The sequence below is a fragment of the Cajanus cajan genome, chromosome 3 (assembly GCF_000230855.2).
Source record: "Cajanus cajan strain Asha chromosome 3, NIPB_CcT2T_4, whole genome shotgun sequence".
In the NCBI taxonomy this organism is placed as follows: domain Eukaryota; kingdom Viridiplantae; phylum Streptophyta; class Magnoliopsida; order Fabales; family Fabaceae; genus Cajanus; species Cajanus cajan.
In genome coordinates, this window is record NC_138519.1 from 37,736,892 (window position 1) to 37,751,298 (window position 14,407).

The window sequence follows — 14,407 nt, forward strand, 5'->3', positions numbered from 1 at the left end:
GCCTGCTGTAGCCAAAAATGGTCTACCTAGTATGATTGGTATTTGTTTGTCCTCTTCCATTTCTAAAACAACAAAATCTCCCAGAATTAAAAATTTACCTATCTTAACTGGAACATCTTCTAAAATTCCTATGGGATATTTTATAGATCTATCTGCTAACTGGATTGACATTGCTGTAGGCTTTAATTCTCCCATATCTAATTTCTTGCAAATTGATAAAGGCATTAAACTGATACTTGCCCCAAGGTCACATAAGGCTTTTTCAAACCTTAGATTTCCAATGAGACAAGGTATAGAGAAACTACCAGGATCCTTAAGTTTTTTGGGCAAATTATGATGGATCAATGTAACAGTCTCTCTATCATCCAATTTCCTTCGGTTAGCTAAAAGATCCTTAAGAAATTTAGCATATGTAGGCATCTGTTGTAGAGCTTCTACAAATGGAATGTTTACATACACTTGTTTGATCATATTTAAAAAATTTTCAAATTGTCTATCAAGTTTAGTCCTTGCTAACCTTTGAGGAAAAGGAATTGGAGGGTGATAAACAGTTTGAGGCTTTGATGAAGATACTTTTTCTTTTTCTAATCTCTCTTTTTCAGGTTTTTCAACCATAGGAGAAGCGTCTTCATCAATCTCAATATTATCATTTTGATTAGACACAGGTCTGTCTAATTTCTTTCCACTCCTTAAAGTAACAGCATTAACATTTTCAGCTGGGTTTGCAACTGTTTTACCTGGGAACTTACCTGGAGAATTGTTTGAACTAGGCATCAACTGTGCAATTTGATTTTCCAGCATCTTGTTGTGGAGAGTAATATTCTCAACCTTGACAGCAAGGTTTTGAATAGAATTTGCCATTGAATCATTGGTCTGTTTTTGATTAGTGACAAAATTCTCCATAAGGTTTTCTAATCTTGAAACACTTTGTTGAATTGAGGGTGTCTGTACTGGATTTCCTTCCCCATTAATGAAGTGATTGGACGGACGGAAATTAGGTTGCTGATTGCTAGTTCCTTGAACTGGGTTATTCTTCCAAGAAAAGTTAGGATGATTCTTCCAACCAGGGTTGTATGTGTTGGAATATGGATTACTCTTCTCTCTTCGAGGAGTGTCATAGAAATTATGAGAAGCTGCCACCTGTTCAGTAGTATCTTCTTTTTCTCCAGTAAAAATTGAGGTACAATCTACTGCAGTGTGCCCTTGTTCCCTACAAAGGTCACATACTTGATTTGTAGCCACTGAATTAACCTTAGCTTTTTCCATCTTGTCTAATCTTTGATTAAGAGTATCAAATTTTGCTAAGAGTAACTCAATATTGTTCACTTCATATCGCCCCGGAGTTCCTTTCCTTGCTGTGACTTCTCTTTCACTGTATTGGCTGTGATTTGAGGCTACATTTTCCAAAATAATCATGCAGTCATTAATAGGTTTCCCCATGAAAGATCCTCCAGCTGCTGAGTCTAATATCATGGTGCTTTGTTGGTCCAATCCTTCAAAGAAAAATTGGATGGTAAGCCAACGGTTGAAGCCATGTTGTGGGCATGCTTGAAGATATCCTTTGAACCGCTCCCATGCTTCATAAATAGTCTCTCCAGTGCCTTGTTGGAAATTAGTGATTTTCTTCCTCAATTCTTTAGTTTTAGAAGGAGGAAAGAATTTCTCTAGAAAAGCTCTTTCACATAATTCCCAAGTTGCTATCTTTTCTCTAGGCACTGTTCTTAGCCACACCTTTGCCTTATCTCTCAAGGTGAGTGAGAATAAGCGGAGTCGCATTCCATCAGAAACTTCATCATCAAATTGCTGGGTCTCACAGATTTCCAAGAACCCCTCTAAGTGGTCATTAGGATCTTCTGATGGTAGTCCTCCAAAGGTGTTCTGTTTGAGCATATTCACCAGAGAAGCTGGTACAGTAGCTCCAGTTTGCATCTCCCCTCCAGGTATCCCACGAGCTACGGGTGCAGAGTAATCCCGAAGCGGTAAATTATCTCGTTGTGCAGCCATGTCAAATTCTCTAGAAAGGTTTCTTTTCCATCTCAGGAGAGTTCTTTCAATCTCAGGATCAAGTGGTGTTGGTTTCCCAAGACGTAGAGATCTCTTTTGCATTAACCCTAAGGCACTGCAAAAAAAAAAAAAAAGAAAGTGACCCGTGAAATCTGAATTGGAGAAGTAAACACTAAAAAAAAAAAATTATTTATTTATTTAATTTTTTTTTTTTTTTTTTAAAAAAATTTCGAATTAAAATAATTGTAATTTAAATCAAGAGACGTAGTCCCCGGCAACGACGCCAAAAACTTGATGTATGGAAAACCGCAAGTGTACGGTTGTCGTCAAGTAATAAATATTGAATCACAGGGACTACGTGTTTGACCTAGAATTACTAGTATTTTAATTTGAATTTTAAAACAGATTGAATTTTTGTTTTGAGATGATAAGATCAGATTTGATGGTAAAAGAGATAGTAATGCAATTAATGAATAAGATAAAACTTTAAGATAAGATAAGGAGATTTCCGGGAATCTAGGGTTCGCACAAAGAGTTCCAACAATATTGAATTATTATTTTCATTAATTAATTCTATTCCATCTTGAAGGTAGTCTTAACCTAATTTAATCCTTGCACCTTCTCAGGCTACGAGGACGTGTTTAATTAAAATTAATCTCTACTCTCGTGGTAATTACGTTCAATTAAACCCATTAAGATCTTTGTTAATCTATTGCTCCTCGAAAGCTTAAATCAACTCTCGTGATTTAACACTCAAGTCTGTTCCTTTAGGTTCCGATAATTAGGTTCTCCTCTCAGTTCATCCCTAATTATCTATGATTATGAAAATTAAGATTAATTGTTTATCATAATTATAATCAAGTTCTCCTCTCAGTTCATCCTTAATTAATGTTATTATGAAAACAATAATATTAAAGTTCATATATAAAATATAAAAGAACAGATCAAGAATTGGAATAAAATTAAGAAACTGAATAATGCATTAATAAAGAGGTTCTCAGAGGCTAAGCCCTGATCCCAGAAAAAGGGAAACTACTCACAGGAGTTCATAGTAGTTCTCCAAGAAAAGAAGAATAAAAGAAAAGCAAACCTTAGAGTCGATGGCACAGGCGCCCAACCTTCTCCAAGTGTCAAAAACTAAAAAAAACTGTCTCCGAAACAAAAATCCCTGTTCTAGGCTAACCTCATCTAATTTATAACCTAAAAGGGTAAAAAGGTAAAACTACCAAGATAAAAATTACAAAGATAAAATAAAAATAAAACATAAAACTTAAAAAGCTGGGACGCGAAGTGAATCACGGCCGTGACTGAGAATCACGACCGTGATCTTCTCTAGAGCACATCTATGAAGGGTCAGTGGCGTTCACGGGTGTGATTGGGAGTCACGGCCGTGATTTTCTCTGGTGAATCACGGGCGTGATTTAGAATCACGGCCGTGATTTTCCCTGTAGCTCAGCATTTCCTCTTTAATTCTTAAATCTTGATCCTGCTCAGAGAAAACACAACACATACCAAGAAAAGCATAAAATAGGAAAATGATATAAAAATTTATTAAAAACATGAAAGATATGCATGATTATGCTATGAATTCTTGTGAATTAAAGTGCTAAAATACGAGTAAAATACACAACATCAATATCTCATACTTTTGTGCTGAATAATGGTAAGGAACAACTTGGTAAATTTGATGCTAAAGCTGATGAAGCAATTTTCTTAGGTTACTCTAAAAATAGCAAAACCAATAGAGTATATAATAAGAGAAATCTAGTAGTTGAAGAATCAGTACATGTTGTGTTTGATGAAACCAACAAGCAAGAAACAAAGCAAACTAAAATAGAGGACTTAACTAATTTGCTTGATCAACCTCCCTTAGAAAATGAACAAAGTGAAATGCCTAAAGAGAGTGAATCAAATGAAACCATTGAAAAGACAAGTGAACAATTGCCTGAGTGAAAATATAATTGGAAACATTGGTAAAAGAGTGATAACTAGAAGATCCATCAAGAATATTTGTAACACTATGGCTTTTGTTTCACAAGTTGAACCTAAAACAATAGATGAAGCACTACATGATGAACATTGGTTAATGGCTATGCAAAAGGGACTAAACCAATTTGAAAGGAATGAAGTTTGGGATTTAGTGCCATTACCAAGTGATTATCCAATAATTGGAACTAAATGGGTATTTAGGAATAAGCTTGATGAATCTGGAATCATTATAAGAAATAAGGCAAGGTTAGTGGCTGAGGGGTATAATCAAGAAGAGGGAATTGATTATGATGAGACTTTTGCCCCTGTAGCAAGGATAGAAGGTATTAGATTACTACTTGCTTATGCTTCAATAATGAATTTCAAGAAGAAGTTTACGTGGAGAAACTACCTGGTTTTCTTGATTTTAAATATCCAAATCATGTGTATAAACTTAAAAAGGCTCTCTATGGTTTGAAACAAGCTCCAAGATCATGGTATGATAGGCTGAGCAAATTTTTGATTGAGAATGACTATGTTAGAGGTAAAGTAGATAATGTTGAGCTTAGGAGAGCTTGAAGCTTAAAGAAGTTTTGATGATCACAACATGTGTGTACAACAACAACTTGGAAGAAGAACTTGGAAGAACAACTTGGATACACAAAAACAAAGTCAAGAAAATGCTATGTAATAGAGCTATGTAATAGAGTTTAGAAAATAAAGTGTTTTGAATGAGTTTTTATGTTGTGTGTGCTTAGTATGCTTTGTGCATAAGCAAAATCTATATCTGAGCTAAGTAGAGAGTATATGATGATGAGTGAAAAGGTTGGAAAGTTATTTTGAGACTTAAAACGATATTTTGAAAACTAACTCAAAATAATCGATTATCGTTAAATATAATCGATTATTCCAGCAACAGGCAAAATGGGATGCCTTGCTGCAATAATCGATTATTTGCCAAAATAATCGATTATCGCAGAAACAACTCTCTGGAATAATCGATTATTCAGCAAAATAATTGATTATATTGTTCTTGGTTGATTTGCAGAAAACCTGAAGAACAAAATAATCGATTATTCTTTAAAATAATCAATTATTTGCGTCTGAGACTTTTATAAATAGTTTGAACTTTGAGAAACTTCAGACATGAGTTAGAACTGATAATCAAATTGAGAAAAACGTTTTGATGGAGTCTTTGTGACATCTTGGAGAGTTTTCTTTGTGAATCCAAGAAGAGAAACGTTTATGAAAAACATTGAAAGGAGATCATCATCATCATCATATCATTCTTGAAAGGGGAAGATTAAGATTTGTGTCAAAGAATTCCAGGTGAATTCGTTTCTTTATTCTGTGTGAATACTTGTAAAATCTTGAGAAGGGTTTCTCAAGTGGTAAGGTTTCTTGTAGTGGGTTTGATGAGGTTCCACCTAGTGAATCCTCATGAACACCTTCAAATTCTCCTTGGATCCTTGGAAGATTGTCAAGGGCGGAAGCTCCAAGAAGAACCAATGTGACCTAGGAGTGCTTCTAGCTAAATCCGGAGAAGATTAGAGAATCCTAACTCTACAAAGAGAGGAGCTCAAGTAGGGTAGAGATTAGGAGAGGTGACTTTCGGAGGGAGTTTTCTAGAGAGAAGAAACTCATTCAATTATTTCCAAAAGTACCACAAACTCTCAGCCATCTAAAATATATAGGGAAAATTAGGTTAAAGGATTACTTGGGTTAGCCTAAGGTTAAGTAAAACCATGGTATGGTTACTTAACCTTAGGCGCCCAAAATTTGAATTCAAATTCAAATTTTGGGAGCCAAGTCCGGATCCGCCCATGTGCTTGTCATTTGGCATGTGATTAGCTTCTCATTTGAATTGCATTTAGGTCACACCATGTGCATGTGTGCACATGGCCGAAATGCTAGTCAAATGCAAAGCTAATTACATGCTAATGACAATGAACATGCAACCTTAATTAACCCTAAATTCTAATGACCTTTAAATGCAAATCCTATGCTACAAGGCTGGAAATACAAGGCCCAAACAAAATACAAGGCACTAAGGCCCAAATCCTATACTACCCTAAGCTACTTGGGCTTGAACTAAAGCCCAACAAAATAAAGTGATGGGCCTTTCTTGGGCTTGGTCCCACTCTTCATGCAACCTTCTTGCCATTGCCCTAGTAGTTGGGCCCTTAGCCCATGGGCCTCCTCCATCATCCCTTCCCTCTTGAAGAGGATTTGTCCTCAAATCCAATGCATCCTCCTCATGGGTAGCTAGTCCTGTAAACAAAGAGAGATCAGAAACATTGAAACTAGAACTAACACCATACTCAGAAGGGAGATCTAGGACATAGGCATTGTTATTGATTTTCTTAAGGATTTGGAAGGGTCCATCTCCTCTAGGACTAAGCTTTGACTTTCTTTTGGAAGGAAACCTATCCTTCCTAAGGTGTAGCCAAACCCAGTCACCTTCCTTGAAGATAACTTCCTTCCTACCCTTATTATTGTATTTTTGGTATTTTTCTGTTTGGGATTGAATATGATCTCTAACCCTCTCATGTAATTTCCTAACAAACTCAGCCCTAGAGGTACCTTCTTTATGAATAAAAGAAGCCACATCAGGGAGAGGTAATAAATCCAAAGGGGTAAGAGGATTAAAGCCATAAACAATCTCAAAAGGAGACATGTTAGTGGTTTTGTGAACCACCCTATTATAGGCAAACTCCACATGAGGGAGATAGTCATCCCATGACTTTTTATTGCCTTTGAGGATTGCCCTCAACATAGTCCCTAGAGACCTATTGACTACCTCAGTTTGCCCATCAGTTTGGGGATGACATGTGGTAGAAAATAGAAGTTTAGTTCCTAACTGTGCCCAAAGAGTTTTCCAAAAGTGGCTTAGGAACTTAACATCTCTATCTGAGACTATAGTCTTAGGTAACCCATGTAGTCTCACAATTTCTTGAAAGAATAATTTAGCAATGTGACTTGCATCATCCACTTTGTGGCATGGAATAAAGTGTGCCATTTTGCTAAAACGTTCCACTACCACAAATATGGAATCCTTTCCTCTTTGGGTTCTAGGTAATCCAAGGATAAAATCCATGGAAATATCTACCCAAGGAGAAGAGGATATAGGCAAGGGGGTATATAGCCCATGAGGTTTAGTGGTAGACTTTGCTTGTAAACAAGCAATGCAACTACTACAAAACCTTTGGACATCTCGCTTCATATGAGGCCAAAAGAATTTCTCTCTCAAAAGTGAAAGAGTCTTCTCAATTCCAAAATGCCCCATGAGCCCACCCTCATGGCTCTCCCTAACCAAAAGTTTTCTAATAGATCCTTGGGGTATACAAAGTTTGTTTTCTTTAAAAAGAAACCCCTCAGAAATATAGTAACCTTGGTAAGGTTTTTGAATACATAAAGAATAAAAGTTAGCAAAATCAAGGTCTTTCTCATACAACTCCTTGATGTCATCAAACCCTAGTATTTGAGAACCTAGGGTGTTCAATAAAACATGTCTTCTTGACAAAGCATCAGCTACTACATTTGTATAGCCCTTTTTATATTTGATGACATAAGGAAATTGTTCTAAATACTCAACCCATTTTGCATGCCTCTTATTTAATTTCTGTTGACCCTTCAAATATTTAAGTGATTCATGATCACTATGTATAACAAATTCTTTGGTCACAAGATAATGTTCCCAAGTTTGAAGGGCACGAACTAAAGCATATAACTCTTTGTCCTAGGTAGGGTAGTTCAAGGCAGACCCATGAAGTTTTTCACTGAAATAAGCTATGGGGTGGCCACCTTGTAACAACACAGCTCCTATGCCAAGTCCTGAAGCATCACATTCTAGCTCAAAGGTTTTAGAAAAATCAGGCAGAGCTAGAACAGGTGCTTGAGTAAGTTTATGCTTTAGATCTTGAAAAGCTAAGTTATGTTTTTCCTTCCATTCAAAGACCACATCCTTCTTCACCAACTCATTGAGAGGTGAAGCTAATGTAGAGAAGTTAGGAACAAATCTCCTATAAAAGCTTGCCAAACCATGGAAGCTCCTAACTTCACTTACATTAGTAGGAATAGGCCATTCTTGGATGGCTTTGATTTTCTCGGGGTCGACATGAACCCCATTTTTGCTTACCACAAACCCTAGAAAAATAACATTATCTACACAAAAAGTGCACTTGTCCACATTGGCAAACAAGTGATTGTCTCTAAGGACAAGAAAGACTTTCCTTAGGTGATCCACATGATCACTTAGACATTTGCTATAGATTAAAATATCATCGAAATAAACAACTACAAACCTACCAATGCAATCCCTAAGGGCATGATTCATCAACCTCATGAATGTGCTAGGTGCATTAGTAAGCCCAAATGGCATTACTAACCATTCATATAATCCAAACTTAGTCTTAAAAGCGGTTTTCCACTCATCACCTTCTTTGATTCTAATTTGGTGATATCCACTCTTAAGATCTACCTTGGAAAATATGGATGACCCATGCAATTCGTCAAACATGTCATCAAGCCTAGGAATTGGGTGCCTATATTTTATGGTGATGTTGTTGATGGCTCTACAGTCACAACACATCCTCCATTTTCCATCTTTTTTTGGCACCAAGATGACAGGTACAACACAAGGACTTAGACTCTTTTGAATCCAGCCCTTCTCCAACAACTCTTGTACTTGCTTCTCTATCTCCTTGGTTTCTTGTGGATTAGTCCTATAGGCTGGTCTATTTGGAAGACTAGCCCCAGGCACAAGATCTATTTGATGTTCGATTCCCCTGAAAGGAGGAAGTCCAATTGGGCCTTCCTTGGGAAATATATCATCAAATTCTTTTAAAAGATTTTTAACCACAAGAGGTAGAGAAGTTTCTAAAGAAGATGTGGCAGTGCAAGTTAGTGTTCCTCTACATATGAGGATATGAGAAGATGGTTCAATAAAGAGAGAAGTTTTGTGTAAAGGTTTTGTTTGAAAACTCTCTTCTTGAACTATCTCTAGAGAGGGAACACTAGTCTCTCTAGAATCCTCTTTTCCACTATTTTTTAGAACTTTTTTTTTTGTTTTCCTGCTCACGTTTGGTCTTCATTTGAACTTGATCTTCCATCACTTGTGAAGGTGATAGAGGATGAAGTACAAACTTCTTACCCTTATGTGTGAAAGTTAGTTTATTAGTTAGACCATCATGATGAGTTTGTTTATCAAATTGACATGGTCTACCCAATAAAATATGACAAGCCTTCATAGGAACTACATCACATTTAACTTTATCTTGATAGTTCCCTATAGAAAACTCTACTTCCACTTGTTGGTTGACCACTATATCCCCATCATCATTAAGCCAATGAAGTTGATAAGGTTTTGGGTGGGGAGTGGTAGTCAAACCCAACTTTTCAACCATCCTAGTGCTACAACAATTGCACCAAGATCCACTATCCACTATGAGAGAACAAGCTTTGGTTGAAATGTTACATCTTGTATGAAAAATGTTCTATCTTTGGGATTGTGTATCACTAGGTTGGTTATTGAGGACCCTTCTCATCATAAGAAGTTCCCCATTATAAGGATAAGTGACCTCACATGATTCTCCTTCACTTGCTTCTTCTTCATCCTCACTTGAAGATGAAGAAGCAGTAGCTTCATCTTGGCTACTATAAATGTCTTGGCCCCTTAAAATCATAACTTTCTTAGTAGGGCATTGAGAAGCAATGTGGCCTCTCCCAAGACACTTAAAGCACTTTATGTCACTAGTCTTAGTGCTAGTGTGTGAAGTGTTTGTTTTTTTCTCTTTTTCCTTTTCTTTACCCTTGTCTAGATTTTTAGAGGGAAAAGTGTTTTTTTCAAAATCATTTTTCTTGCCCTCCCTCTTGTAGTCAACCTTAGAATAAGATGAGGAGTATGAGCTTTTAAAACCTTTTCTCAAATTTTGTTGTTCAACCTTGATGCAAAGTTGAACCAAATCATTCAAATCCCTATAAGGGAGAAGCTTTACTTTATCTCTTATTTCAAAAGTCAAACCACTTAAAAACCTAGCAATGGTAATGTTTTCCTCCTCCCTAATTCCAGCCCTCATTAAGTATAACTCCATCATTTGTCTATACTCTTCCACAGTCATATTTTTTTGATGGAGTCTTTGGAGCTTATTGATAAGTTCTCTAGTGTAGTAAGAGGGAATATGTCTCCTCCTCAAGGCACTCCTTAATTCATTCCAATATTGAATTGGAGGGTCATTATGGAGACGCCTATCTCTCACTAGAGAAGTCCACCAATACATGGCATGACCTTGAAAACTTAGAGTCGCTAGGGAGACTTTTCTTTCTTCACTCACTTGATGGCAAGTGAAGATTTGTTCCACCTTCATTTCCCAATCTAGGTACCCCTCAACATCATCCTTTCCATGAAAATAAGGGAGATCTACCCTAGATTCCCTTGGTTTGGGGGTCCTATGCACCCTTCTAGGAGGTTGTTGATAATGATCTCCTAAAGCAAGGCTATCATCATTCATTGACTCTCCTAGGGTTGAACTATGTTGGGAGCTATGTCTACTTCGGTGCTTGTGGTGTAATTTTTCTTCTTTCTCCTTTAATAAACGAATCTCTTCCTCTAAGATAGCAAGTTGAGCCTCTCTTTCAAGTTTTTCTTTAAGTTTTTGCTTGGCTTCTTGCTTCTTCCAAAGCTTAAGTGATCTTAATTCATGTGTTACTTTTGACAAGTCATTGTAATCACTTGAATTACTATCACTTTGAGGAGTAGAAAACTCTTCCATTATAGGAGAAAGTTGCTTTTTGAAGAATGATCTTTGAAAATCAATTGTTTTTATGCAAGGTTAAGACTAAGTACTTAGAGGATTATGTATACAAATTGAACTTTGGAGGGAGGTGAGCTACTAAGAGCCACTAAAAAACCAAGCCTCTTCAAGTAAAAATTACTAATCCCCTTTGTAGTTAATCTCTACCAAATTCTTTTCAATGAAAATTGTTTTGGATGTTTTTGTGAACTATGATAAACTAGACGTATGAAAGCAAATAAAACAAGTATTAAGCAACAAATTAAACTACCTAAACGTGTCCTAGGGTGAGAGCTTGAGAGATACCAAAGATCAATCAAGGACCACTCCCACCAAGTACTAACGAAAATTGTAAACTTAAGGAGAGATGGTTGTGTACCAAAGACACTCCCAAGACACTCCTTGAAATGGCCAAATACAAAATATAAACAACAAAGAACAAGTGGCTTAAAGTAATGTATGAAAAACAGCCACCAAGAATTAGTGATGGATTAGTGACCAAATTTGCAAAAAAATTTTCAAATTAGTAAGGAAAATTGGTCTCTAAAATCCGTCACTAATACTTATGTATTTTTTTTTTAAATTCAAATACAATTTCAAATGAAACTCCAAGGATTCTTCTCGGCAATTCAAGTCCAGCAAATGCAAAATTCCAGCCACAAGTGTTTGGTGTTTGTTCTTTGTTTTGATAGCCAAATCCGAGAGTCTCCTTTGTCCTTTCCTCCTCCTTTTCTTAGTCCTCTTTTGATGACCCTTGTAGAACTAGCTTCTAAGGAGATAGACTAGGTCAAGCATAGGTCACATTTGAGTTCCATAATGATTACAAACAGCAAAAGTATTTAAGAGTTAAAAGAAAACAAGATTAGAGTAGGAGAAGACACTATAGATGACAAAAGACAAGATTAGGCTAGTTCAAGGAAGAACAATCCTAAGAAAGGTTCTAGAATTGATTCCAAAACCAAAACACTCAAGGAAAATGTAAGCTGAAAAATATTATGTATGTAAAGATCAATGTCAAACCGAGAAGAGGAAATTGAAAACAAAACTCCTTTTGATGGCTTTTTCTATTGGAAATTAGGTTTAGCACCTTTTTTTTATATTCAATTTGTTTTGAATTTTCTTTTGATCTTTCTTTTTTTTTTTTTTAACAAGTTTAGGAGTTGCCTTTTTTTCTTTCAAGAATTTATATAGCAAAGAATTCTCGGTCACACTTAAGAAAATCACCAAAACCGGACTCAATTTGAATTTCAAATGTCATGCAAATTAGGTTTAGATGTAATGGAAATGTCACATGCTTTTGATGCTTGTTTGTTGTGTTTAGCACATGCACGGTCTTGGCTCCAAATTTAAAATTCAAATTGCAATTCAAACACCAATTTTCAGCACACACCACTAATACAAGATCAAACCTCACGGATTTAAGAAATTTTCAAGACATTTTAGAATTTTTTTGGAAACCTAAAATTTCTAAGAAAACTACTAATGATCTAATAGTAGTTTATGAACTCAAATTCAAACAAAAATTATGAGCACACCAATATAATAAGGATCTCGGCCAAATCCACAAAAAAATTGTTTCAAGACTCAAAAACAAAATCAAAAGGTTCAAACAAGCATAGCTAAGAATGATTAACAAGAAATGAACTACACATGACTACTAGACATGGATTCAAAATAAAATGACTCAAACATGTAATTGACCGAATAAAATTCAAATAAGACTCAAACAAATCAAAAAGCTAATAGGCAGAAAATTCCTAATTAAGCACAAGAAGAGAGTATGATTCATGGAAGCATATAACATAGGCGCATATATGAATCATTCAAGCAACAAGAAACTAGATCCATCAAATTTAAGGAAAAATTAGATCTAGGAAGGAGTAAACTCAAAAGTGACAAAAACTCAATATGAACACAATGAACAAGATGAACCACGGATCAAATTCAAAAGACAAAATGATGCACTTATCTCTTGAAGATCGAAGCTCTTGATACCACTTGATGAGGTTCCACCTAGTGAATCCTCATGAACACCTTCAAATTCTCCTTGGATCCTTGGAAGATTGTCAAGGGCGGAAGCTCCAAGAAGAACCAATGTGACCTAGGAGTGCTTCTAGCTAAATCCAGAGAAGATTAGAGAATCCTAACTCTACAAAGAGAGGAGCTCAAGTAGGGTAGAGATTAGGAGAGGTGACTTTCAGAGGGAGTTTTCTAGAGAGAAGAAACTCATTCAATTATTTCCAAAAGTACCACAATGTCGCCACCGGCCCGAAACGGGCTTTCGGCATTCGCGAAGGATGGTTGGACTCGTCTATTTGTTTAAAAATGTGGATTGCTAGAAGGACTTATTCTCAAACTGAGACCTCGTCAAACGAGCAATTTTATTAAAAGTCTCACTAATCCATATTAATCCCAAGCGGGACCCTCCATGGATTAGTGGTTTTCGCAAAAGGAGGGTTCGTGGAGTCGCCACCAATGTTTTACTCAAAACATTGGAAAAAGGGATAAGGCAATTGATTTTATAAATCAACTTTGGCCATTACAACCAGAGTCGGGTAAGGGAGTCGGTTACGCGTGGGGAAGGTGTTAGCACCCCACAGCGCCCCTTTCGGGTTCCCTATGACAGATTATTTCTAAAATAATAGCGTAAAATTACTAAATTACCCCTATTTATTATAAGCGATTATAAATTAACTATCTACATGATGACAGTTTAAATATGCACACAGAAAGCAGTAAAAGGAAGGATTTAAGAAGAAACCTCTTGAAGCGTGCTTTTATATATTGAGTAAAACTGGGAAGCTTTTTGGCGTTCCCTCGCTCTACAAGCTCGCTCGCTCCTTCCTAAAAACTTTTGACTATGGAAATCCGGAGGATTTCCCTTCGACTAGGTTCGAATCTCCAAGCTAAGTGCTCGGAATTCCAGAACTTCGTCGGATCGACTCCCAGAGAGATTTCTAGGGCAGAACACTGCTCAAAAACCCCAGAATACTCAAGGAGGGAGTCAAAACTGAGTGTGAAAGTGTGGAATGACGTCCAATTGACGTCATATTTATAGGGAATAGGCGCAATACGGCCTACAGGAGCAATACGGCCGTATTGAAATTTTTGAACTTCAATACGGCCGTATTGAGTTCAATACGGCCGTATTGAAATTCAGAAATTTCAATGCGCCCGTATTGAGTTCACTGCGGCTGTATTGAAGCTTCAATACGGGCGTATTGATTTCAATACGGCCGTATTGAAGTTTTCAGAAACTTCAATACACCGTATTGAGTTCACTGCGGCCGTATTGAAGCTTCAATACGGCCGTATTAAGTTCAGTACGGCCGTATTGGGCTTCATTCCCTCCACTTCCTGATTTTGAGCTATTCTAAGACCTCTAGACCTACAGAGAACCCTCCTAGGGCCTTCCAGGGGTCCTTCTGGCTGATCTTCCTTCAGTCTTCGAGAGTCTTCAAGCTTTATTTCCGACCCGGACAATTTTAGGGGTCTACAGCTGCCCCCCCTTTACTTAGTCGGACGGCCTTTTGGTGTACCGGCTGACAAGTAAAGGAGTTGACCCAATTGTCCGGGTGATGTGCCAACCTTCTGACTTGTAATGTCTTCCAGTGGAAAATTGTTGAGTAGCCTCTCCAGGTGGG

General features: G+C 36.8%; 1 non-coding gene across 1 annotated transcript; it reads left to right on the forward strand.

The window, feature by feature from the left end:
* The first annotated feature begins 1,528 nt into the window (after window positions 1-1,528).
* Window positions 1,529-1,635, forward strand: LOC145956615 (small nucleolar RNA R71). The gene has a single exon (XR_014432854.1). It is a non-coding gene; the product is annotated as a small nucleolar RNA R71 (small nucleolar RNA).
* The last annotated feature ends 12,772 nt before the right edge of the window (window positions 1,636-14,407 follow it).